At 42.9% G+C, this 25,507-nt stretch overlaps 1 long non-coding RNA gene and 1 pseudogene across 1 annotated transcript; both read left to right on the top strand.

Annotated features, from left to right (window-relative positions):
• Nucleotides 1-25,507, top strand: part of LOC115158952 (xyloside xylosyltransferase 1-like) — a 55,158-nt pseudogene that overhangs the window by 7,972 nt on the left and 21,679 nt on the right.
• Nucleotides 357-23,759, top strand: LOC115158131 (uncharacterized). Its single transcript, XR_003868622.1, has 3 exons — nucleotides 357-1,636; nucleotides 19,632-19,765; nucleotides 23,631-23,759. It is a non-coding gene; the product is annotated as an uncharacterized LOC115158131 (long non-coding RNA).

The raw sequence follows: 25,507 nt of genomic DNA, 5'->3' as shown, positions 1-25,507 counted from the left end.
CAACCATGTGTAGTTAACTAGTGATTATGATTGATTGATTATATAAAAAAAAAAAGTTTAATGCTAGCTAACAACTTACCTTGGCTTCTTACTGCATTTGCGTAACAGGCAGGCTCCTCGTGGAGTGCAATGTAAAGCAGGTGGTTAGAGCGTTGGACTAGTGAACCGTAAGGTTGCAAGATTGAATCCCTGAGCTGACAAGGTAAAAATCTGTCGTTCTGCCCCTGAACAAGGAAGTTAACCCACTGTTCCTAGGCCGTCATTGAAATAAGAATGTGTTCTGACTTGCCTAGTTAAATAAAGGTGTACATTATTAAAAAAAATGTAACGGCCAAATCGGTGTCCAAAAATACCGATTTCCGATTGTTATGAAAACTTGAAATCGGCCCTAATTAATCGGCCTTCCGATTTAATCGGTCGACCTCTATTCTCTACTGCTCCACTTTGCCTCCCCTTTCCTTTGTTCTATAAAGTCGAAATAGAATGTATGTTGTAATTTGGTTCAGTACAGCTGAGGAATATAACGGTATAAGAGTATAACTTCTCCTGTATTAGGCTATTTAGTACATGTGGTTTGCCCTGTCTTGTTTACGATCTGAATTATTCATACATAGCTCTTAAAAAAAGAACATAATCTATTAAATATACAAGCAAAATCTAGAAATAAACATCATATAAATGTTTAATTTGCTGCTCTCGTTCCCGCATTTTCTAAGTCGAGGCTCTCTCAGCTGCAAGTCATTTGGGAGAGGCAAAATCAGCACAACATTCAGATTTCACACAGTTAGCTTTATAAGATGTATTTGATTAAAACTACAATTAATGTGATGGTCTTTTAATTGCACTGTGGGTAGTCTATGGGCTAACGTAACAGTTAGCTGTTCCCAAAGCTAGGCTTACGTTCCACAATACAATCTCCAGGGCTGTTTTTATTGCCAGACGTAGGGGAGGCTTATCTTAATCAGTTATGGAACATTAAATTATGTCTGCATGTCCAAATCACACATCTGCTTTTAAATATGTCTAATCCCCACCTTTACCACACACAGTCAGTCTCTCTCTCACACACACTTCTTTTAATGCAGTAGCATTTAACCGAGACACAATCTGGAACATATTTGTTTCTGCAGTAATAAATTACTGCAAAATCCTCTTTCATTAATCTGGAGGGAGATCCACATGATCTGACTGGGGACCGCTGGAGCCAAATCCCTGCCCTGCACTGTGGGATTAGGCCCACTGGGGGCAGCAGGGTTTCATGGGCTGGGAGAGTGACCTGCAGAGGAGAGGAGGGAGGGGAAGTGGGACAGGGGAATCTTTGTTTGAAAGTGATGTACCCTTATGCCCAACCCGATTTTGCCCATGGCATTATTATTCTAATCACATGTGTCTTGTGCAATTGACAATATCAAGTCAGAATGACTTGACTGTCTGAATGAGATGTTTCTCATATGACTGACTGCCCTCGTTTGGGGGCGGTGTTCCACGACGGAGGTGGTGTTCCACGACGTGGGGGTCCTGAGCCAGAAGCTCTTCCCCATCGTGGAGGCCATGCAGAAGCACTTCGGCTCCGGGGCCTACTACAGCAACGCCATCTTCTTCCTGTCCGTGGCCATGCACCACATCTTGTCCATAGGTAAGAGTTGCCTTAGTTACAAAGATAAATATGAATGTGTAACTTTTTCATAGGTATTTACAGTATGTCCAACTCCACAGTTAATACCATCAGAAGATGTCTTGGCGGTTTGACATGTTTTTGACCATTACTGTTTAAAACTATGAAGTTCAGTCTTCCACATTATACTAATTGGGTGTTTTTTTTGCTCCCACACTCTATCAGATGTTTACTGCTATTTATTTATTTATTTATTTTGGGGGGGATGACTCAAAGTACACCCCAAGGTGACCAGCTCAATCTGAAGTTATGTTCTTGGTGGATGACTAATCTAGCCCGGGTGCCAGTCTGTTTCGGCTCTCTTATGGAATGCTCATGCAAAACAGTTTTGGCATGACAATGGAGTGGGCAAAAGCACAAACAGATCTGGGACCAGACTATGACTAATCAATGTTAATGTATTCTAACGAAGTCAGAGTCCCAGAAGGCTGTGTGGAGTAGACAGCTAGCCTCGAAATAACACCTTCCTGTCTGTCTCTGCACACTATCTTGTTTCCTCAACCTGTCTCTCTCCAACACTCAGTGAGCCATGACTAGTGAGTGGGCTCTCAATGGGAGACTGAGGAGTGTTTTGCAAACACTCACTCTCTCACACATGCATACTCTTTCATGCTCAAATACACTCATGCATTCTCTCATTCACACCCATACACTCTCCCTCTTACATAAACAAACCGCAACACTGTTTCTTACAGTTACACTCAGTGAAATGTATACGCTCTCGTTTATTCTGTGTTGCCTCACAGGATGCTTGGGGAGAACTGAGGGGATGGGTGTTGAGGGTAGGGGTGGACACAGCTGGATAAAGGTGTACGCAAACTGCACCAAACATGTTAGTTAGATGTAAAATTGCGTGACTAAGATCTCGTCAAAATTAATGACAGATTTCTTGTTGTCTTTTTAATGGAGTATGCGAGCACACTTGTTCGTTTTACCTAGCCGAAGCATGCGGTAGACTGGCAGGGGCCTGAAGGACACTCTCCCAGGGAGGGAAGTGTTCTGTTCGATGGTCACATGACGCTTCAGTGTCCCTCCGTGTGAACTGATGATGGCAGTCCCCTCTGGCTGAGCACTTTTAACACCCCGCTGGAAGGACAGCATGGGGCGCCACTCAGCCAGTAGAGCCAGTGGCCAGGCTTTTGGGGCCAAATTAGGGCTGGGCGATTATGGCCAAAATATCATATTACAATGTATACAGTACCAGTCAAAAGTTTGGACACAAAAAAGTAGTAACCAAAAAAGTGTTAAACAAATCAAAGTATATTTGAGATTCTTCAAAGTAGCCATCCTTTGCCTTGATGACAGCTTTGCACGCTCTTGGCATTTTATGGAAGGATGGTTTGGAATAATAAAAGTTAAACATTTGCTTTGAGTTGTGCATGACTCTAGAGTTGAAACTCATACATTGTAAGTGATTTTCAATGGGGCTTTCTCCATTTGTGATTTGTTTTATACCGTTCAATCAAACTTCAACCAAAGTTGATCTCATTTGAGAGAATTTCGACACTGCCTTGTAGGGCGGCACGATATGGTCAAAAATCGATTTGACTTCCGATTTAGATCAAAACACTTGCGTGGAATGTTGGAATCATGGAAGTAGAATTATTTAATGTTTAAAAATGGTATACCGCCTTATACCGAATCAATGCTCACTACACAACACCTTGACACACACACACAGTGGCCCTACTATGAATCACTTTCATAAAAGAGGAGTGGGCATTGGAACATGAGTGTGTTGTGCTCCTTCCTTACAGCAATAAGGAAGCATTAGGAGTAGAAGAGTTCAATGAATGCTTTTCCAACAAGATGTTACATCCAGAGGTTATAAGGTCACGGTCAGTCAGTTGTCCATTTAAGTCGTAGCGAAACAAGGTTTCAGTGTAAAAATTACGTACGGTGCCCTCTAGAAATTAATGCACCTGAATACCAAGAAATCCTGAATTCCTATAAGAAGCAACATCCAGGAGAAGACCTTAAGGTTGACAGACTTCACGGACTGGTGGATGAGTGCTTTTTTAAAATACTTAAGAACCAGAAGTGTCATTCACACTAGACTGGTTAATAATGCCTGGGCCTGGAGCGACGTGAAGGGGGCTGAAGAAAAAGTTAATTGCACACATGAAAACACACTCAAAGGAACCATACAAAGTCAACAGTCTGAGAGGGGAAGGAGTAGGATTGAATGCGCTGTGTTCCGCTGTCTGAAGTGACCAGTTGTCACTCAGCTTTCAGTTCCGTGAGGCCAATTTACTGAAGAATCCGATCCATTTTCCAAAGGACTTTGAACATGGTTCTTCAGTTCAACGTTGGTGTTTGCCAAGCTGCTTGCCCCTTCAACTAGCAATTGAAGGCTAACCTGAGGTTGAATAGATGTTTTTCTGCCCGTCTAAATTGCAGAGGCGTGTGTGTGTTCGTGTGGCTTCTTTGTTTACTGTGTTCTGAGCTGCTTTCTCCAAAGGTTGCTTCAGAGTCACCAAGTAGCTATTCCTCTGTCGGAGGGACTGTAATATCTGCAGGGGGCTGCTGGAATCTTCACTTGAAGATGGGCAGTTTGTGTGAATATGATAGTGTGTGTGGACCACTGGACATTTTTTGCTGCACAGTTAAGCGCTAGCTAGAATTGACACAGATGTGAGGGGGAAGTGCATTTGTATTTTATTTATCGTTTTAATGTTGATCGTTTGTGCGGAAATGTTCCAGCTATTTCGGAAGGATGTAGGTCTCTGTGGGGGCAATAGATGAGTTTTGTTAGGCTTCCTCCCTCTCTTACCCTAACCATACAGAATGCTATGCACCCACCTGAGTAGCATGAGGCAATGCAAATGGGGGAAATGGCAACCTGGTTATTCCAGGACACAAAAGTTTCATCATACAATGCAGTCAGTTGTCAAACGTTCATCTCCAAAGGGATACGATGAGGGATTGAACAACAGCCTAAAAATAAGTATCATACGTAGAACTCGCTCTTCAAAATAGACGAGGGGAAGTACACAATGGAAATATTTCTCACTATCTTAATTTAATGAAGCCCCTGAGTGATTTCATCCTTTTATAGATGATGAGTTTGCCTGTAAACTCCCAGGGGGGGGCCTCCAACATGTTCTGACCTGACTGTCCCCCTGGCCTCAACCACACCTGGCCCCCTTCCTTTTCCACCTGGCCTTTTTAATAGAGCAAGAGAACGGAGTCTGTGTGAAGTACTTTGTTAGTGTGAAAGTGGTTGGGCAACAGATGGAGCTGTTTGAGGTGGCAGTCGTGCTGTTTTTCATCTATAATCAATATGATAGAAGACAGATGGCGCCTGTTTAGTACCTAGACAGTTGTTAGGCCTGGACAACTTTGACGGGATCGGGGGCCACAAAAAAGCTGAACTCATCGTGAGGGGCCGCAGTTGCTCAAGGGTCTGCATACCAACATCCATATCATGGCTCAACAGTGATCAATAATAGCTTATTTTTATATCTCGTACAGTGGTAGAGAGCAGTGTGTGTGTGTGAGACAGGTCCTTCAGCTTGGCTTGTCTAGCAATTATCGACAGCCAATTTGACAGAGCTTGAAGAATGGGCCATTGTTGCAAAATCCAGGTGTGGATAGCTGTTAGAGATTCAGAGCAGTAATCGCTGCCAAAGGTGCTTCTACAAAGTATTGGATGTGAATACGTATGTCAATGAGATTTCTATATTTGAGTTTCAATACATTAGCAAAAATTTCTAAAAACATGTTTTCACTTTGTCATTATTGGGTATTGTGTGTGTGTGTGTGTGTGTGCATTTTTAATTCAGGCTGTAACAAGAACATGGGGAAAAAACAAGGTGTATGAGAACTTTCAAAGTCCTTGTCCTCCTCCCAACTTTTATCTAGACCCACATCTTTTAGTTTTTTTGCAACAACAAAAAACACCCCCACACACATCACTAATCGGCACTAGATTATGTTTAGGAAGTGAGTGCAGGTCGATGACTCAACACAATTGTTGGAATATACTAACTGTTTATTTTTCATTCATTCTGTCTTAAGCAGTATGTCCCCTAAGTCAGTGGTTCCCAAACTGTGGGGCCAGAGGGGCACGGGGGTCCCCCCCCTCCATTTTTTTTTACCCTTTAGACCCCAGTAGAATTCTAGAATGTTGCTGTAGATTACTGAGAATTTAAGATTAAGCTTGTTTCCTCACACATTTCAAACATAGACATAGCTCAAAAACAAAACTTGTATTTGTAATTTGTTAACTTAGTTTAAGAGCACAACCTATTTAATGACATCACATTCATGTCAATAGAAATAACACCAATTTTGTCTTCCATTGTGTAAAGACACTCGCTGTCAATGGCTTTTTTTAAACACCAGATCTGAACATAAAAAAAAACAGACTCCTACCACTTTTAAAACAACTCCAAAACCCCTGCAACTGTCACTTTAGGCCCAGGGTATGTGGTACAAGGGTGAATGGTGGGAATTGGGGCAGATGCCCTCCATGGAAATGTAGGGCTACCCTCTCAGGTGTGCTCTCCCTCTGCTGCCTCCTCTCCCTCCACTCCTCCCTCCACAGCTCTCCGATCATCTCATAACTGCGCATCCTCCATGCCTTCTGCTGCTGAACCCTGAGTCTCCATATAACTTCCTTCGCTTTCACTGACCTAGAGGAACAGACTAACGGGGAGGGAGAGAGAGAATAGAATTTTGGTCAGGATCATCGTCTCTTCCTTCCTGTCTTTTTCTCAACCATACACATTCTCTTCCTAATAATCACCTCTTAGAGGTTTCCATAATAAATTGTATGATAGTTACACGCCTCCATTACACACACACACACACACACACAGTAAACAGTATCATCATTTTCAATCAATCAATTAAAAGGATTTTATGAAGTTCGTAGCAGCCAGATTGTTTTTCAGTTCACGGTGTGCATATGTATGACTAATAGATAATCCGACGGGATAGATTACACAAGAATATGTTCATAGATGGGCCAGATTATAACCAAAAAGGCAATATAGGATACACATACTTCAAGACCCATGGTCAGATTTATTTTTCATAGATGGTAAGAAGTCAAAGTATGTTGCACAACGGTTTACAGATTCAACACATCAACTGGAGGTCGACTGATTTATGATTTTTCAACGCCGATACCGACTATAGGAGGACCAAAAAAAGCCCATACCGATTAATCGGCCGAATTATTATTATTATTATTATTATTATTGTTATATATATTTTTTTATATATATATTTGTAATGAAGACAATTACAACAATACTGAATGAACACTTATTTTAACTTAATATAATACATCAATAAAATCAATTTAGTCTCAAATAAATAATGAAACATGTTCAATTTGGTTTAAATAATGCAAAAACAAAGTGTTGGAGAAGAAAGTAAAAGTGCAATATGTGCCATGTAAAAAGCTAACGTTTAAGTTCCTTGCTCAGAACATGAGAACATATGAAAGCTGGTGGTTCCTTTTAACATGAGTCTTCAATATTCCCAGGTAATAAGTTTTAGGTTGTAGTTATTATAAGACTATTTCTCTATACCGTTTATTACATATACCTTTGACTATTGGATGTTCTTATAGGCACTTTAGTATTGCCAGCCTAATCTCGGGAGTTGATAGGCTTGAAGTCATAAATGGTGCAATGCTTGAAGCACAGCGAAGAGCTGCTGATAAATGCAGGAAAGTGCTGTTTGAATGAATGCTTAGGAGCCTGCTGCTGCCTACCACCGCTCGGTCAGACTGCTATATCAAATCATAGACTTAATTAGAATATAACAAACACACAGAAATACGAGCCTTAGGTCATTAATATGGTCAAATCCGGAAACTATAATTTAGAAAACAGAATGTTTATGCTTTCAGTGAAATACAGAACCGTTCCGTATTTTATCGAACGGGCGGCAACCCTAAGTCTAAATATTGCTGTTACGTTGCACAACCTTCAATGTTATGTCATAATTATGTAAAATTCTGGCAAATTAATTACGGTCTTTGTTAGGAATAAATGGTCTTCACACAGTTCACAACGAGCCAAGCGGCCCAAACTGCTGCATATACTCTGACTCTGCTTGCACAGAAAGCAAGAGAAGTGACACAATTTCCCTAGTTAAAAGAAATTCATGTTAGCAGGCAATATTAACAAAATATGCAGGTTTTAAAAAATGTACTTGTGTATTGATTTTAAGAAAGGCATTGATGTTTATGGTTAGGTACACATTGGTGCAGCAGTGCTTTTTTTCACAAATGCGCTTGTTAAATCATCACCCGTTTGGCAAAGTAGGCTGTGATTCGATGATAAGTTAACAGGCACCGCATTGATTATATGCAACGCAGGACAAGCTAGATAAACTAGTAATATCAACCATGTGTAGTTACCTAGTGATTATGTTAAGATTGATTGATTGTTTTTTATAAGAAGTTTAATGCTAGCTAGCAACTTACCTTGGCTCCTTGCTGCACTCGTGTAACAGGTGGTCAGCCTGCCACACAGTCTCCTCGTGGAGTGCAATGTAATCGGCCATAATCGGCGTCCAAAAATGCCGATTACCGATTGTTATGAAAACTTGAAATCGGCCCTATTTAATCGGCCATTCCGATTTATCGGTCAACCTCCAACATCAACTATTGTTATTTATTTAGGATGTTGAAAGTAAAAGATTACAGGTATTTATGTCATCTTTGTAAATACCTATGAAAAAGTTACACATTCATATTTATCTTTAACTAAGGCAACCCTTACCTGTGGACATGATGTGGTGCATGGCCACGGACAGGAAGAAGATGGTGTCACTGAAGTGCTTCTGCATGGCCTCCACGATGGGGAAGAGCTTCTGGCTCAGGACCCCCACATCGTGACGCAATTTAGCCAAACGGGTTTAGAAAAATGTCATCTATTTCGATGGGCATAGTTAGCTGGTTGTCTTTTGTAGGGAGGGAGTGACTGGATCAAGTGTGACAGCGTTGCGAGCGAAGCATTTTCTCATGTTCTTACCTTATAGACCAACTACAGAGTTCACCAATGTTAGCTGATTAATTATGAAGGTGGGACAGTTTCCAAATGAATTGCATCGGTAGGTACATGACCAAACAAGCAACTTGTTATCTGGAAACGAGGCAATGTATAGCCTATGAATATCTGTACCTAGCAACCATGACAACAGAAACACAAATGACTCATCTCTGTTTCAGTGGCTAGTTAGCTGGTTGTCTGTATGGCTTGCTAGTGAAAGTGACAGCTGAGGATGACGCTTCGCTAGCACAGCCCAAATTTACCGCCACACAACCTTTCTTGCCTGACAGACTAGCTAACTAACTATAGCAAGAAGCTTGGGACATTTCCATATGAATTACATCAGTAGAAACGAGACAAAACAACCAACTATTTAGCTGATTATTTACAGCTAAGCACTGCAACTATTTCCATGAGACAGAACAATCATTCAAGCTCCACTGCTGATGTGCTCACCTGTACCAACCAAGTGATCATGACAGGATTTGCTAATCTGAGAACTATTCCCCAAGTTTCACAGCATCAATCAAAAACAACAAACATATCTGCTGTTTTACTTATTTCACTCATCTCGACATCATCATCATCGCTTTCAAAGTGCAAGGACGTGTCCGAAGCCGTATCACCAACCTAGGTACAGCTTCTTCCACAATGAAAATTCGTGGCCACTTCAGCACTTTCATTTTGAGTAATTAAGTAACTTTTTCATTTAAAAGTCAAATGACCGCAAACCCTGTTTCCGGTTTCTGATTGATGACAGCCACACAAATACAACAGGTTGTTAACAAGTTAATTTTGCGATATTGATACAGTTATTACTGTTAGAAAAACAAGGCTGTTCGCGGCCGCTATAGTAATTTAAAGAAAGACTGACGGCCGCTATGGGTTCAGAACTCAGTCCATCTTTCAACTTACTCTTCAAAGTTGTAATAGTAGAATGCACAAGGACAAATTTAGAAATTGGGTAGTGCATCGTCAGTATTCCTCTTGCCATGTCTGTCATTACATTAGAGAGCTATTTTATAAATGGTCAAATGTCCAGATCAACCAGCCCATGTCAGCTAATGTTTTTAGCTAGCTTTTTTAGCCCATAGATTTTGTAGTAATGTTTAAGTTACTCAAATATCACATGAATACACATTAGACATAGTCAAAAACCCAAGCCCCCCATTCAATGCCACATGCTTGACCTCAGACACAACATTCCTTCAAGGCATGATTTAGACAAAGCAGCGTTGTGCAGCCAGCCCGCCTGCCCCATCATGGCCTGCTGAAACCTGGTCCGTGGAGACGGTCTTTGCTTGTCCGCACGCTCGGCTGGTCGCCAGAGGTGGGCTGTGGCAGTGAACCTTGCCGTGATCCCTCCGGTTCGGGAATTGGTCTCTCCCTCCGGGTAAACTAGGCCTGGTGAAATGAATCTGAGTTGGCCGAACACAAACATTCTGTTATCGTGCACTGTAACGTTACCCCGAGGCACCGGCCAGAGAGCCTCCAGCTCCTCCGATATGGTCAAATGTCACCCTGCATTGCCCTATCGGTATTAATTGGGAATTTGACCTCTTGCAGTTCATGTCAAAAGCACATTTCTTTTAAAGGCCATTCTGCACTGCCTGTCAGCATTAAATGGTCTCATAATAGCTGTCATTGACGGTTAAAGAGAAATGGCGATTGGAGAGTCTGCGTGAATGCGGCTTTGTCTGTGTGGGCCTTCATGATTTATGTGGTTATATTATAGCTTAGCACAATCATGTATCAGCCGAAGACTCTCTTCCTGCTTTCCCCTGTTCCAAAGCAGGCTGTTTTAAGCCCCCTCAGAACAAACAAAGTCAGCGTTAGACTCAGCGCCAACCTCCCTCTGCTAACGCAACACATGAAGGCATTTTGAGGGGGACTTCCTTGTTTAAAGAGCAGGGGAGAAAATGGTTGACACTCTGCAGACAGTTTAGTTTCCGCTGCTTGTTTGGACAGAGACCGACCCTAAAATATCTCTCTGGCCAAGGTCTCCGTGGAAGCCCTGCTCTAGCCCAGTCACCCAGCATTGTTCTTGTTTCAACAGGCTTAGTTTAGGACACTTGTTTTCCTTTTTCCATATACAGGGCCATTGTCTGTGCAGTCTGGCCTCTCCAGGCCAGAGCCCCGAGTTGGGTTGGCCTTTCCACTGTCTGACCGCAAGAAGCTGGAAAACTGTTTCTTGTTCTGTTATTTGTTAGTATTGTTAACTGGAATCACGTTTTTCTTGCTTGACTTAGGCAGCGATTGCTTCTACTGTAGATAGGCCTAGATTATATTGGCTTGAAAAACAGTGAGCTGGGTTGGGGTCAATACCGACACATCACTGGTGTCTTACTTTGCGTTATAGATACTCAGCGTCATAGGTGTCAAACCCCTTACCCTAATTAACATTGATCCAATAAATTAATCCGAGATGATTTTTTGGGGGGGAAAAATTACTTTTTTGCTGAAGTCCTTGAATGGTTTAGAAATCAAAAAACGGGTCTCGCACCCAGGGGTGTAGTGAAGGAGCGGCTCTCCCTCACTTTTTCAATTTGAGAATATTCGGAGCTGTTAACTTATAAATAAGTTATCAGAATACATTTATATTTAATTACCACTAAAATTCCATGAAAAATGATAGTATGACAAACCAGATAAATATGTATAGCAGCCTAGAGGTAGGTAAATGGTGGTTTCTAACCAGTCTTCTCTCTGGCAGTGGTGAGAATGATGAACTGTAGGCTACATGTGTGCACTGCGGAGGCCCGTCAGGCTTGGCCACTTTAATCAATCAGAACGTAAAAAAAACAAATCCTTAGATTTGTCATCATTACATCACTTTGCAGCATGCACGGTTAGCAGAGGTACATTTTTGGACAGCTGGCTAGCTGTCATAGACATAATGGCGACAAAACAGACATTGGTGCATTTTTTTTTTGGGGTTGTTGCAAAAGCTGCAGCAACTACTACAACCAATAGGCCTGACAACAACACAAACAGCCAGCAAGTTGACCTAGGTGAATATCCTGATCCAGCTCCCTCATCTGTCCTGGCTACTAGCATGCAGCCCGCACCACAACCTTGACGGCTCCCTCGCTGCCCTGTCCCCAGGTCCAGGCCTGATCTCCGCAACACTGACAGTTCCCGATCACACGTCCTCAGCTACCTCTGTTCCCTCAGATGACAGAACAGCTCCTCTCCCTGCAGCTGGCACCACCACCACGGCACCAATAGGCCTGCTACCATGTGCTGACGTATGGACAAACAGTATGTGGAGGAACAAACAGGAGGCATACTCATGAATAGTTTGTAAAGAAGATATGTGCAGATGTCACATGTCTGTCATTTTACAAGTCCGATTCAGATCAACTTTATTATCCCATCAGGGGGAAATTCATTTGGTCATGTGCTTAAGAAGACCGTAAATAAAACATGAAAACACAGAAACGACACACAATAATTCATTCAAAGTGCTATAGCTACACATTTATAGTGAAAGTGCAATATGCTGTATACTGGAGGGACCAACAGACTATCTATTATACAGCCAAATGGCTCTTGGAATAAGAGTCCCCATATCTATCTGTTTTAATTTTATTTTTAAGTATTTTTTTCTCCCTTGTCTAGCTGCTGCTGTGACTGAATTTTGAGGGAAGGGGATGAGTACTGTCCTGTAAAATGCTTTCAAGTTTTTGGAGGATGAGTTTTGTGTACAGGATAGTTGCTGATTTCTTGATCTATAGCAATTATCCTTCCTCGCCATCTTAATCAAGACCAAGCTTGACTTGGTCTTGCACTCGCATATCAGACCAACCCAGGGCCATAAGCTTTTTTTTCTTTCTTTTTTGATGAGTCTGCAAGCCTTAGCAGCAAAACTATGCTGATTAGTTTATTTCAAATGTAAAACCGACAAGCCCCGTGACCCAGATTTTGTCTTGATTTTATCAAGCTTCCTGACCAAAAGGCGGATACTGTGAAACATTTGTTTGAACGCTTGTGTGGTCACGCATTCAACGACAATTGTCTGAAGAAACACTTGGTGTCCTTCGCAAGTGATTGTGCCAGTGTCATGCTGGGGAAGAAATCAGGCGTTGCACGCAGGCTCTCCCAGCACTATCCAAACCTTGTGTGGCACTGTCTAAACCATAGACATGAACTGGCGGTAGGGGATGAAGTGTCAGAGGTTGGTGGTGTGAATCACTTCCATATCGTCATGAACAAATTGTACACTAAATACAGTCGATCTCCCCAAAACCAGAACCAACTTGCTGATTGCATTGCCGAACTGCAGAAACAAGTAGCAAAAATAAGGCTCGTATTGGGAACACGCTGGGTGGCTAGCTTTTTCTGCACAGTGTGTGCGGTATGGTCCATCTTTGAAGCACTCTGTGCTCACTTTTCAGATTTAGAGATTGAGTGTTTAATAGTCACATGTACAGGGTTGCAGGTGTGATTGCAGGGTACAGTGAAAATCTTAGGCTCTGAGCTCCAACGTGCAGGACAAAGTGAAATAAAATAATGAAAATGGTAATCATAAAGCAACAATAAAATTAGAAATAGCACTATATACACTTCATAAGTGTAGAAGGGATGAATAAATGTCCATTTGGAGTGGAGGCAGAGTGAAGACTGTTTAGGGGATGTGGGGGAATGACCATAGGGGGAGCAGCATAAACATATAGGGGTGGGGACCAAAATAAAGACAATTATAATTAGTCAATAATATACATATTAACTGCAACAGTGATGAATGTCGTTGGGGTGGGGGAAGAGTAAAAGCTATTTGGTGGGGGGGGGGGGGAAATGTCCATAGGGGGAGCAGCATGTGAGGTAAGTGACCATTGAAGGGGTGTGAGGGGAAAATGTCCATAGGGGGAGTAGCAGGTAGCTGACTAGTGGTGGCTATTCAGCAGCCTGATGGTCTGAAACAATTTTCCAGTTTTTGCCATGATGTTCCTGTACTGCCCGCGTCTGAGTGATTTGAAGCAGGGAGAACAGGGCATGGCTTGGGTGGCTGGGGTCCCTGATGATCTTCTTGGCCTTCCTGCGACACCTGGTGTTGTAGGTGTCCTGGAGGGCAGGCAGTGTGCACCCAATGGTGCGTTTCGGCTGCCCGTGTCAGCTTCTGAAGCGCCTTGCGGTCTGTGGCGGTGGAGTTGCCGTACTAGGTTGTGATGCAGCCTGACAGTATGCTCTCAATGGTGCTCTTGTAGAACACTGAGGGCCATACGGGACAGGCCGAATTTCTTCAGCATCCTGGGGTTGACGAGTTGCTGTCGTGCCTTCTTCACCATGGTGACTATGTGGTTAGACCAGCTTTCAGCTTCTCCGAGATGTGTATGCTGAGGAATTTGAAGTTATTGACCGTCTCATGGCAACCCCATTGATGAGGACGGGAGTGTGCCCAGCCTGGTTCCTCCTGAAGTCTACAACCAGCCTACTTCCACTCTGTAGGCTGTCTCGTCATTGTTGGTAGTCAGGCCCCACTACTGTTGTGTTGACATTGAACTTGATGGAGTTGGAACTGTGAGGCCACGCAGTTGTGGGTATACGGGGGGGGGGGGACTGAGGACGCACCCTTGTGGGACCCCAGTGTTAAATCAGTGTTGAGGAGGTAATGTTGCCTAACTTCACCACCTGGGAGCGGCCCGCCAGGAAGTCCAGGACCCAGTTGCATAGGGAGGAGTTCACACCCAGGGCTGTGAGCTTTGTAATGAGCTTATTGCGCACTATGGTATTGAAGGCCGAGCTGTAGTTGATGAACAGCATCCTCACATATCCATTCCTTTTGTCCAGTTGGGTAAGGGCAGTGTGCAGTGCAATGGCGATTTGCATTTTCTGTGGATCTGTCAGGACAGTAGGTGATTTGGAAACGGTTGAGTGTGTCAGGGAGGGAGGAGGTGATATGGTCTTTTGACTAGCCTCGAAGTACTTTATAATGACAGAAGTGAGTGCTACTGGTTGGTAGTCATTCAGTTCAGTTACTTTCCCTTTCTTGGACACAGGGATGATGGTGGACATCTTGAAGCAGGTGAGTATAGCGCCCTGAGCTAGGGAGAGATTGAAAAGGTCAGAACACAACTGCCAGCTGGTCTGCAAATGCTCTGAGGGCACGGCTAGGGATGCCATCTGAGCCTTGTGAGGGTTAACACGTTTGAATGACTTACATACGTCCTCAGTGGAGACTGAGTGTGTTGCCCACATTGTCATCGGGGGCTTGCCTTGGCAGCTCAGCGTCATTGTGCTCAAATCGTGAGGCAAAATGTGTTTAGCATATCCGGTAGGGTAGCGTTGGTGACGGCGACGTGGCAGGCATTATTTTTGTAATCAGTGAACGTTAGGAGCCCCTGCCACATACGCCTTGTGTCCGACTCGCTGAATTGCTTCTCCACTTTGTCCCTATACTTGTTTCACCATCTTTATCGATCTTCATTGGTTGTATTTATACTGCTTAACCACACTATTGTCCTCGGTCACCTTGCCCTATTTATAAGCAGCATCCCTCTTTCAGTTTTCCTACAAGGCTGCTATCAATCCATGGTTTTTGATTCGTTAACGTTTTGAAAGACACTCGGTATCACAACTATGCATCATTTTTTTTTATCCGGTGACTGAGTCGGTGTATTCATTTATGTTATCTCATTTACATTACATTTACGTCATTTAGCAGATGCTCTTATCCAGAGCGACTTACAAATTGGTGCAATCACCTTATGATATCCAGTGGAACAACCACTTTACAATAGTACATCTATATCTTTTTTTTGGGGGGGGAGGGTTAGAAGGATTACTTTATCCTATCCCAGGTATTCCTTAAAGAGGTGGGGTTTCAGGTGTCTCCGGAAAGTGGTGATTGACTCTGCTGTCCTGGCGTCGTGAGGGAGCTTGTTCCACCATTGGGGTGCCAGAGCAGCGAACCGTTTTGACTGGGCTGAGCGGGAACTGTGCTTCCGCAGAGGTAGGGAGGCGAGCAGGCCAGAGGTGGATGAACGCAGTGCCCTTCTTTGGGTGTAGGGACTGATCAGAGCCTGAAGGTACGGAGGTGCCGTTCCCCTCACAGCTCCGTAGGCAAGCACCATGGTCTTGTAGCAGAGGCAAGCTTCAACTGGAAGCCAGTGGAGTGTGCGGAAGAACACCAGACGGGCTGCGGCGTTCTGGATGAGTTGTAAGGGTTTAATGGCACAGGCAGGGAGCCCCGCCAACAGCGAGTTGCAATAATCCAGACGGGAGATGACAAGTGCCTGGATTAGGACCTGCGTCGCTTCCTGTGTAAGGCAGGGTCGTACTCTGCGAATGTTGTAGAGCATGAACCTACAGGATCGGGTCACCGCCTTGATGTTAGCGGAGAATGACAGGGTGTTGTCCAGGGTCACACCAAGGCTCTTAGCACTCTGGGAGGAGGACACAATGGAGTTGTCAACCGTGAGGGCGAGATCATGGAACGGGCAGTCCTTCCCCGGGAGGAAGAGCAGCTCCGTCTTGCCGAGGTTCAGCTTGAGGTGGTGATCCGTCATCCACACTGATATGTCTGCCAGACATGCAGAGATGCGATTCGTCACCTGGTTATCAGAAGGGGGAAAGGAGAAGATTAATTGTGTGTCGTCTGCGTAGCAATGATAGGAGAGACCATGTGAGGATATGACAGAGCCAAGTGACTTGGTGTATAGCGAGAATAGGAGAGGGCCTAGAACTGAGCCCTGGGGGACACCAGTGGTGAGAGCACATGGTGCGGAGATGGATTCTCGCCACGCCACCTGGTAGGAGCGACCTGTCAGGTAGGACGCAATCCAAGAGTGAGCCGCGCCGGAGATGCCCAACTAGGAGAGGGTGGAGAGGAGCATCTGATGGTTCACAGTATCAAAGGCAGCAGATGGGTCTAGAAGGATGAGAGCAGAGGAGAGTTATCTTTAGCAGTGCGGAGAGCCTCCGTGACACAGAGAAGAGCAGTCTCAGTTGAATGACCAGTCTTGAAACCTGACTGATTTGGATCAAGAAGGTAATTCTGAGAGAGACAGCAAGAGAGCTGGCCAAGGACAGCACGCTCAAGAGTTTGAGAGAAAAGAAAGAAGGGATACTGGTCTGTAGTTGTTGACATCGGAGGGATCGAGTGTAATTTCTTTGAGAAGGGGTGCAACTCTCGCTCTCTTGAAGACGGAAGGGACGTAGCCAGCGGTCAAGGATGAGTTGATGAGCGGGGTGAGGTAAGGGAGAAGGTCTCCGGAAATGGTCTGGAGAAGAGGTCAGGACTTTGTGATGGCCACTCCAATACCTTGACTTTGTTGTCCTTAAGCCATTTTGCCACAACTTTGGAAGTATGCTTGGGGTCATTGTCCATTTGGAAGACGCATTTGCGACCAAGTTAACTTCCTGACTGATGTCTTGAAATGTTGCTTCAATTTTTCTACCTCATGATGACGTCTATTTTGTGAAATGCACCAGTCCCTCCTGCAGCAAAGCACCCCCACAACATGATGCTGCCACCCCCGTGCTTCATGGTTGGGATGGTGTTCTTCAGCTTGCAAGCCTCCCCCTTTTTCCTCCAAACATAACGATGGTCATTATGGCCAAACAGGTCTATTTTTGTTTCATCAGACCAGAGGACATTTTTCCAAAAAGTACAATCTTTGTCCCCATGTGCAGTTGCAAACCGTAGTCTGGCTTTTTTATGGTGGTTTTGGAGCAGTGGCTTCTCCTTTGATGAGTGGCCTTTTCAGGTTATGTTGAAATAGGACTCGTTTTACTGTGGATATAGATACTTTTGTACCTGTTTCCTCCAGCATCTTCACCAGGACCATTATTGCTGTTCTGGGATTGATTTGCACTTTTCGCACCAAAGTACGTTCATCTCTAGGAGACCGAACGTGTCTCCTTCCTGAGCTGTATGACGGCTGCGTGGTACCATGGTGTATATACTTGCGTACTATTGTTTGTACAGATGAACGTGGTACCTTCAGGTGTTTGGAAATTGCTCCCAGGGATGAACCAGACTTGTGGAGGTCTGCAATCTTTTTTTCTGAGGTCTTAGCTGATTTCTTTTGATTTTCCCATGATGTCAAGCAAAGAGTCACTGAGTTTGAAGGTAGGCCTTGAAATACATCCACAGGTACACCTCCAATTGACTCAAATGATATCAATTAGCCAATCAGAAGCTTCAGTTTCTGGAATTTTCCAAGCTGTTTAAAGGCACAGTCAACTTAGTGTATGTAAACTTCTGACCCACTGGAATTGTTATACAGTGAAATAGTCTGTCTGGAAACAATTGTTGGAAAACTTACTTGTGTCATGCACAAAGTAGATGTCCTTACCAACTTGCCAAAACTATAGTTCGTTAACAAGAAAATTGTGGACTGGTTGAAAAACGAGTTTTAATGACTCCAACCTAAGTGTATGTTAACTTCTAACTTCAACTGTGTGTATATATACAGGTGTGTGCCTTTCCAAATCATGTCCAATCAATTGAATTTACCACAGGTGGACTCCAATCAAGTTGTAAAGACATCTCAAGGATGATCAATGGAAACAGGATGCCCCTGAGCTCAATTTCGGGTCTCATAGCAAAGGGTCTGAATATTTATGTAAATAAGGTATTTCTCTGTAGATTATTGCAGAACAAAAATGTGTTTAATCCATTTTAGGCTGTCATGTAACAAAGTAGAAAAAGTCAAGGGGTCTGAATACTTGGCTACATCTGTCGGTATTTATTTTTTGCACTTCCTCACCTAAACAAATTGTACTACACCACTGCTCGCACCAATAGATCATGTGGTTTTCCCATCAAATCACCCTTCTAGATTTGGGACTTACTTCTTCTTGTACCTGAATTTCCTTCTTGGAGGTTGGTTAGCAATTCAGTTATTGGAACCACAGATAACTTTCTTGAACCATCAGGGGTCATACCGAGATCGCTTTCTTAGACTACTGGATTGGCTTTTTGGACCATCTGCGTACGTGGTCTAGATCTGTTTTTTGGACTTCCAGAGGACTTCTTTTGGAGGCCCATCAAGTATCTAGATACTTATTTTTTTTTTGCACTTTAAGGTTACTATTTTACTATAACACTCGTTAACTGTATGGTACAGCATACACAATTGTGTGTGACATCTTTAGAGTCACTAACATTTTAGCAGTTCAAGATGTCAAGACCCAATGCATGGTTTTCAGATTGGCACAGTATTTTGTCCATTGCACAGCAGTCCAGCACCCTAAGAATGTCTTTACTTTTCACTGCCATGCCAACCACCAAAACACAGGAAGGTGAAACAATGAACAGAGGATTCTGTATTTCCTGGTAACTGGGGTGACCATGTCCACAGAGTGCTGCTTCCTGGCTATTAGTGATGGGGGGGAAAATCGATACAGTTACATATCGGGATATTGTTTTGACTATCACAATATTATTTTTGGGCTAGCTGGCTCTACCTGCACCAATACTCCAGTATGTTTCCTTCATAGCTTGTTCTACACATGCTTTTTAAACAGACAATTTTGTTTTCAGGACTTCTATTTCCATGACTGTTCAAAACTCGTCATCTCATGGCTCTCTCTTGTCCCTCTGCAGCAGACATATGATGAGCAATATGTTTGGAACATCAAATAGCAATAAAATCACAATGCATATAGAATCGCGATCCATATCGTATCGGCACCTAAGTATGGTGGTAATATTGTATCATGAGGTCCCTGGCAATTCCTAGCCCTGCTGGCTATTGACCAGTGGTAGCTACCCAGAAACAGGGCCTACATCAGAGCTATGATTAGAGATGCATGATATCTTCATATTGGTATCAGATGATGGCTTAAAACATATTGGTATCAGACGATAATCAGAATAATTTCATAGCTGATCATTTTGGCTGATATGATGTATAGCCAAAGTAATCTGCTACTCAAGGGGTGCTAGCAATACGTTTGAATTTCTGAGTAAAAATGTATTGAACTCTTTGTTTCAGATCTGTAGTGCATTGTACAGCTGGACCTGGATCTGAAGTACAGGAGCAACATCAGGGAGCTGTTTCTGGAGTTCGATCGCTTCCCTTCTGGAGTTGTGATCGGCATTGCCTGAGAGATTCAGCCGGGTATACAGGTATTCAACACATAATAAACACACGCATTCCTTTTTGTTTTACTATCCTTGTTGGAACCAAACAATTGATTCCCATTCAAAGTCCATAAGTGTAAACCTCACCCCTAAGCCTAAAATACCCTTTTTTCTTTTGGGGACCGGTGAAAATATGTGCCCACAAATATCCCACACAACACAAAGACATTATGTATAGTGTGGTCTGAAATTATTGACACCCTTGAGAAAGATGACTATATAAAGTAAATAATTCAAATAGTGAGCTATATTGTATGCTTCAAAAAATTGGGAAATTATATTTTATCGTAATACAATTGGTCAGAGAAAGAGATTTTGTTTAACAAGTAATACTTTTTTTCTCAAGGGTAGGGGTCAAAATTATTAACACCCCTAAAGATTCTTATAAATAAAGTAGTACAATTTTTCTTGTTTTACTATCCTTGTGAGGACTTTGGTCACCACAAGGATAGTGAAACCAAGCACACATGTGCAAACATGATGTGTGGACTCTTGGCGTTCAAAAACATCAGTGTGTTACTGAAGAAATTAAATCACTGCCACAAACTATTGTACAAACCATTTCACATCACAAAAATCTATATCTTAAACTGAGAGAAACAACATCACAGTACTTAGACGAGAGAGCAGACCAGAACTTTCTCCTGAAACATGGCTTTGGGTGGCAGAGGGGCAAGACTGGTCGATATGGTCTTGTGGCCAGTCGTGGCCAGCCTGTTTAAAGTGGGGCACTCTAAAAGCTGAAAGGAGATGGCACTTTTTGCGTTCCGAGTGCTCCCTTGCCACACATTCCCACTAAAGTGACAGTAACAGGAGCTGGCAGAGAGGAGATCCGCTCAGAGCCCTGCTGTCAAGGGCTGTCCAAATGGAAAGGGGGAGGAAGTGACAAGAGGGGAGTTGAGAGAGACCGAGATGTGTTGAGTCTGAGGAGGAGGGTCGAGAGTCCAGTGGGAGGGGAGGGGAGAGGTTGGAGGTGGGGGAATCAGAGAAGGGGACGGACTCTAGCACCAAAAGGAAACATGTGAGTGTGGACATGTTATGACATTCTGAAGGTCACTGTGTTTTTAGCCTGCAACAACAGGAAGCACTGTGCTGCTGTGCTCATCAGTGCTGCCTCTCTCTCTCCACTGGAGGACAGTTGCCGTTCTTCCTCTCCTTTACTCTGATGCCCTCTCCTTTCAGGTGTCAAGTAAAACGAATTGCGGAGACATAAGAGCCAAGTTTATGGTTCTAGGAAGCATCCAGTTGCCCTGTGTGTGTCCACTGTCCACAGTCCTCTGCTTAATTACTTTCCTCTCTAAGGAATTTGTCTGCTCACGTGAATCCTACGGTAATTAGCTCTGCCACAAAGCTGTGTTTTGAAGGGAAAACTTGCACTAGATAAACATACTCTGTAATATTCAGGAGACAAACAGAGAATGTTTTAACAGGTACTTAAGCAGAAAATTGTTTTATTTGTCTTGCCATTACATCAATGTCATCGTCATTCATCAAGGAGCTCTGGGGTAGATTCTCTGAAAAAGTTTCAACTACTTAGTTCAGTAGACAAGCTCCCAAAATACCATATTGTTCTATTTGGTATAGAAGTGTGAAAATTTTGCGCTGAACAAACCCCGAAATGGTGCTATTTCAGTGAACACTGAGGGTCAGACTGTAGCGACCTCCTCCTATAGATTAATGGTGAAAATGCATTTACCTGCGATTGGGTCTACTTTGCCCCAAAATAGCTTAAAATGTTTGTATTGGTTTGAGGAACACACTCCATCAATGACCAAAACCATATGTTCTTTGTTTTTACCTTGATGATCACAACAATGATGAAAAACCATCAGAAATAGCAGTAAAATGTTGATATTTTCACTTTCAAAGTGGTGTATTAAATACAAAGTTACTTTTATACCATTATAAAAAAGTGATGTGTTCCCTGATGTCTACTGGTTGCATGTTACCGTTTATATATTATGTATCATTGTAACAATTCCAAAGATTATCTTGCTGAAACATGAGGTGATGGCGGTGGATTAATGGGCCTCAAGATCTCGTCACGGTATTTCTGTGAACTTAAATTTCCATCGTTTAAATGCAATTGTTTTTATTCGTAACTTATGCCTGCCCATACCGTAACCCCACTGCCACCATAGGGCACTGTGTTCACAATGTTGACATCAGCAACCGCTCGCACACACAGCGCCATACACGCTGTCTGCCATCTGCCCAGTACAGTTGAAACCGGGATTAATCTGTGAAGAGTATTACTTCTCCAGCGTGCCAGTGGCCATCGAAGGTGAGCTTTTGCCCACCAAAGTCGGTTACAACGCCGAACTCCAGTCAGGTCAAGACCCTGGTTGAGGACGACGAGCATGCAGATGAGCTTCACTGAAGTTTTCTGACAGTTAGAAATTCTTTGCTTGTGCAAACCCACCATTAGATCAGCTGTCCGAGTGGCTGGTCTCAGACGATTTATTAGGACCCCCATTAATCATACATGTCAAGCAGTGAAGTTTCAGCTCTGTCCGTGGCCTCTTCCTCGGTGTGCACTGTCACTGTGTCCGGTTCCATCTTATCCAGCTGTGTCTGTAAAATTTCACGTAAACCCATTTTTTTTTTTTTTTTGTCTGCATTAAAGTAGCGGTCCTTGTACCTAGCATCGAGCATGGTGGCGACACAGTAAAGAGGCTCAGAGAGAATGACACCGAATCGCTTGTTCACAGCCTCTTGTAGAGTACTTTTGCAAGTTTTAACCCCACAGTATGTCGACAGTTTTTTGTTGAGGCGTTTTAATGTCTGCGTTTTAATGTCTGCAGACACAGTTGAGCTTATTTCTCAATTCAGTTGTTCGGATGGAGCTAGGAGTGTTCATGTTTCAATCATGTTCACAAATGTTGTTGAAATGGCAAATAAATATACTGGCAAATTCGATGTACTAGTAACCAACTAACGTTACAGTAGGTAGCTAACATACCCGGGAATGCTGTAATGCTATGCGTTTCAAAAGGATAGCATAGCTAACATTGTCAGCCAATGTATTGTAATTTATTAGAAAAGTTATTACTTTATTACATTGCTCAACTTTTTCTTAGTATTTGTGATAATTATTTAAAGCAACGAATTTGTATCCGCTCGCGTCAGACTTCGGCTGCATATTTTCCGCAATTTTCTTCAAATCTGAAAACGTTCACATCCATTTTTGGAAGAATTGCATTATGGGCCCTAAAAGCACGGAAATAGTGTCCATTGCTTGTATACTTCGTATTTTGGCAAATGTAGTACGACATCCGGGAACATTTGGCATACTAACTATATCCATACTAGGACCAATAAGCATACTGCATACTCAATTTACATCGCAAATAGTAGGGTTAGTGCAGTTAGTATGAGTATTCGAACACAGCTATTGTCATTGTTCTATTATCATTGGCAGTTAGGTAATATCTGACCCACAAACAAATACTATTCTATGTTGACGTTTTAACAGGTCAGATAAAACCTACCAAGTGATGGTTTCCCCATCAAACGACCGAGGCTGGCATCTGGCAAAAGCATCTACAGTCCTCCATCTGTAGAAATAGGCAGAGTTGAGGCAGAGTTCATCAGTGACACATGGAAGGAAAAGGGTATTGCAAATACTGAACATTTCTGCTGTACTGTATTATTAGTAATCACCTTCAGTGCCAGGTCTCTCTCCGTTATTAATAGACGTCCGTATTGAGCCTGTCTGTCGGTCAGGACTCCCATCACATCATCTTGCAAGTCTCCAAGTGCTGGCTCCATAGATGCATCTGTGAACTTGTATTCTATTACCAATAGCAGTAAGGATAGGTGATATCTGACAAACACATTCTTTTAACAGGTCAGACTAAGCTTACCCAACTCCCCATCGACGACCGGTGGTGAGCAGGCAAGAGGTGAGGCTGGAGGTAAGGTCTTTGCCAGTGCCCCATTGATGGCCATGGCAGGGCAGATCAGCTCTTGGGCCCTCATCAAAGATACTGGTCAGTCACACACCGAGCACTGATTTCATTGTCAATGGTGGTTATGATTAGCATGGTGGAACCAACCTGATTGCTGCATTCACCTTTCTATTTCACTTCAGATATCATGATATGTGAAGTGAAGTAGAATAGTAAACACAGGCTAGGTTATGAAGGTGAATTGGGACAAAACTCAAAACGGTTTTGACCTTTTGACCAGGTCAAATCTCCCCAACCTGATTTCAAGTGTCCTCCCTATTTCATTTATAGGAATGTTCACAGCGAGGGCATGTCTGTGTGATGCTGAGAGTCCACTTGCTGGTATTTTCTATGTTGCTTGTTTGGTTGCAAAACTGGACATCTCTCGAACAACTGCAGCAGGCAATCCTCTTAAGCAATGTGCTTCCTCATCTTATGAGGTGATGTGGAAGATGTCAAGGGGTGTGAATACTTTCTAAAGGCACTGTATAATATCATTATGTATCATTGTAACCAGTAGACTTCAGGTTACACTTAAAGAAAATTTTTGTTTAAACTAGGGTGAAAACATTTTTAAAAACTAGTAACCGGGCTTCTATAACCCGGTATTATTTTGGGGCAGTTTTTTTTCCATCTTTCTGCAAGTGTACAAAACATTAAGGACACCTTCCTTATATTGAGTTGCCTCTCCAAGGTGTCGAAAGCATTCCACAGGGATGCTGGCCCATGTTGACTACAATGCTTCCCACAGTTGTGTTAAGTTGGCTGGATGTCTTTGGGTGGTGGACCATTCTTGATACACACAGGAAACTGTTGAGTGTGGAAAAACCCAGCAGCGTTGCAGTTCTTGACACAAACCGGTGCGCCTGGCACCATACCCCGTTCAAAGGCACTTAAATATTTTGTTTTGTCCATTCACCCTCTGAATGGCACACATACACAATCCATGTCTCAATTGTCTCAAGGCTTAAACATCCTTGAACCTGTCTTCTCCCCTTCATCTGCACTGATTGAAGTGGATTTAATAAGTGACATCAATAAGGGATTATAGCTTTCACCTGTATTCACTTGGTCAGTCTGTCATGGAAAGAGCAGGTGTCCTTAATGTTTTGTACACTCAGGGTACATGGCATATTTGGGCCATTTTATTGTGTTCGCAACACCAACTCAAACATTTTAAGCCATCATTGGGCATTATATAGCATGTATTGAAATACTGCCATGTTAAACCTGTCCTATTTGACTCCATGGAGTTGGTTGGTGGCCATTTTGGGAAACTGCTGCCCGAGAGTGTAATAGGCTAAATCTGCAATGGCATTATAGCTGGACATCTTTGAGACATCCTAGCTTTTTGTAAACGTTCTGTGGTCTCATCAAGGGATTTTGTTTAAATGGGTTACCTCTGTCCCTGCTGGACATAATCCATTCTGTCGTGACTTTCCTTTCATTAATCTGAAGACTTATTTATTGAATCCACTAACTGTTTGTTTAATTGTTACCCAATTACATTATAATCATGTAACAATTAACTCATTAGTATTTGGGGCACCACGGAAGAAGTTGTTTAAGGAGTTACCATCTCCCAAATTCAACTCTAAGGTATATCTATTTGATCAATAAACAGACATCTTATTAATCATTACCTCTTATCATATCATCATTCCGAACAATCATAACCTTCTTGGATCTATAAAAACCCCAGCCTTGTTCATAATTCAGTACTACACAAATTGGTTTAATTATTTATTTACTAGCTAACTAAATAATACACACACAC

The sequence above is a fragment of the Salmo trutta genome, chromosome 22, assembly GCF_901001165.1.
Source record: "Salmo trutta chromosome 22, fSalTru1.1, whole genome shotgun sequence".
Taxonomy (NCBI): domain Eukaryota; kingdom Metazoa; phylum Chordata; class Actinopteri; order Salmoniformes; family Salmonidae; genus Salmo; species Salmo trutta.
The sequence above is the reverse complement of the archived record's forward strand: the minus strand, read 5'-3'. Positions and strand labels throughout refer to the sequence as shown.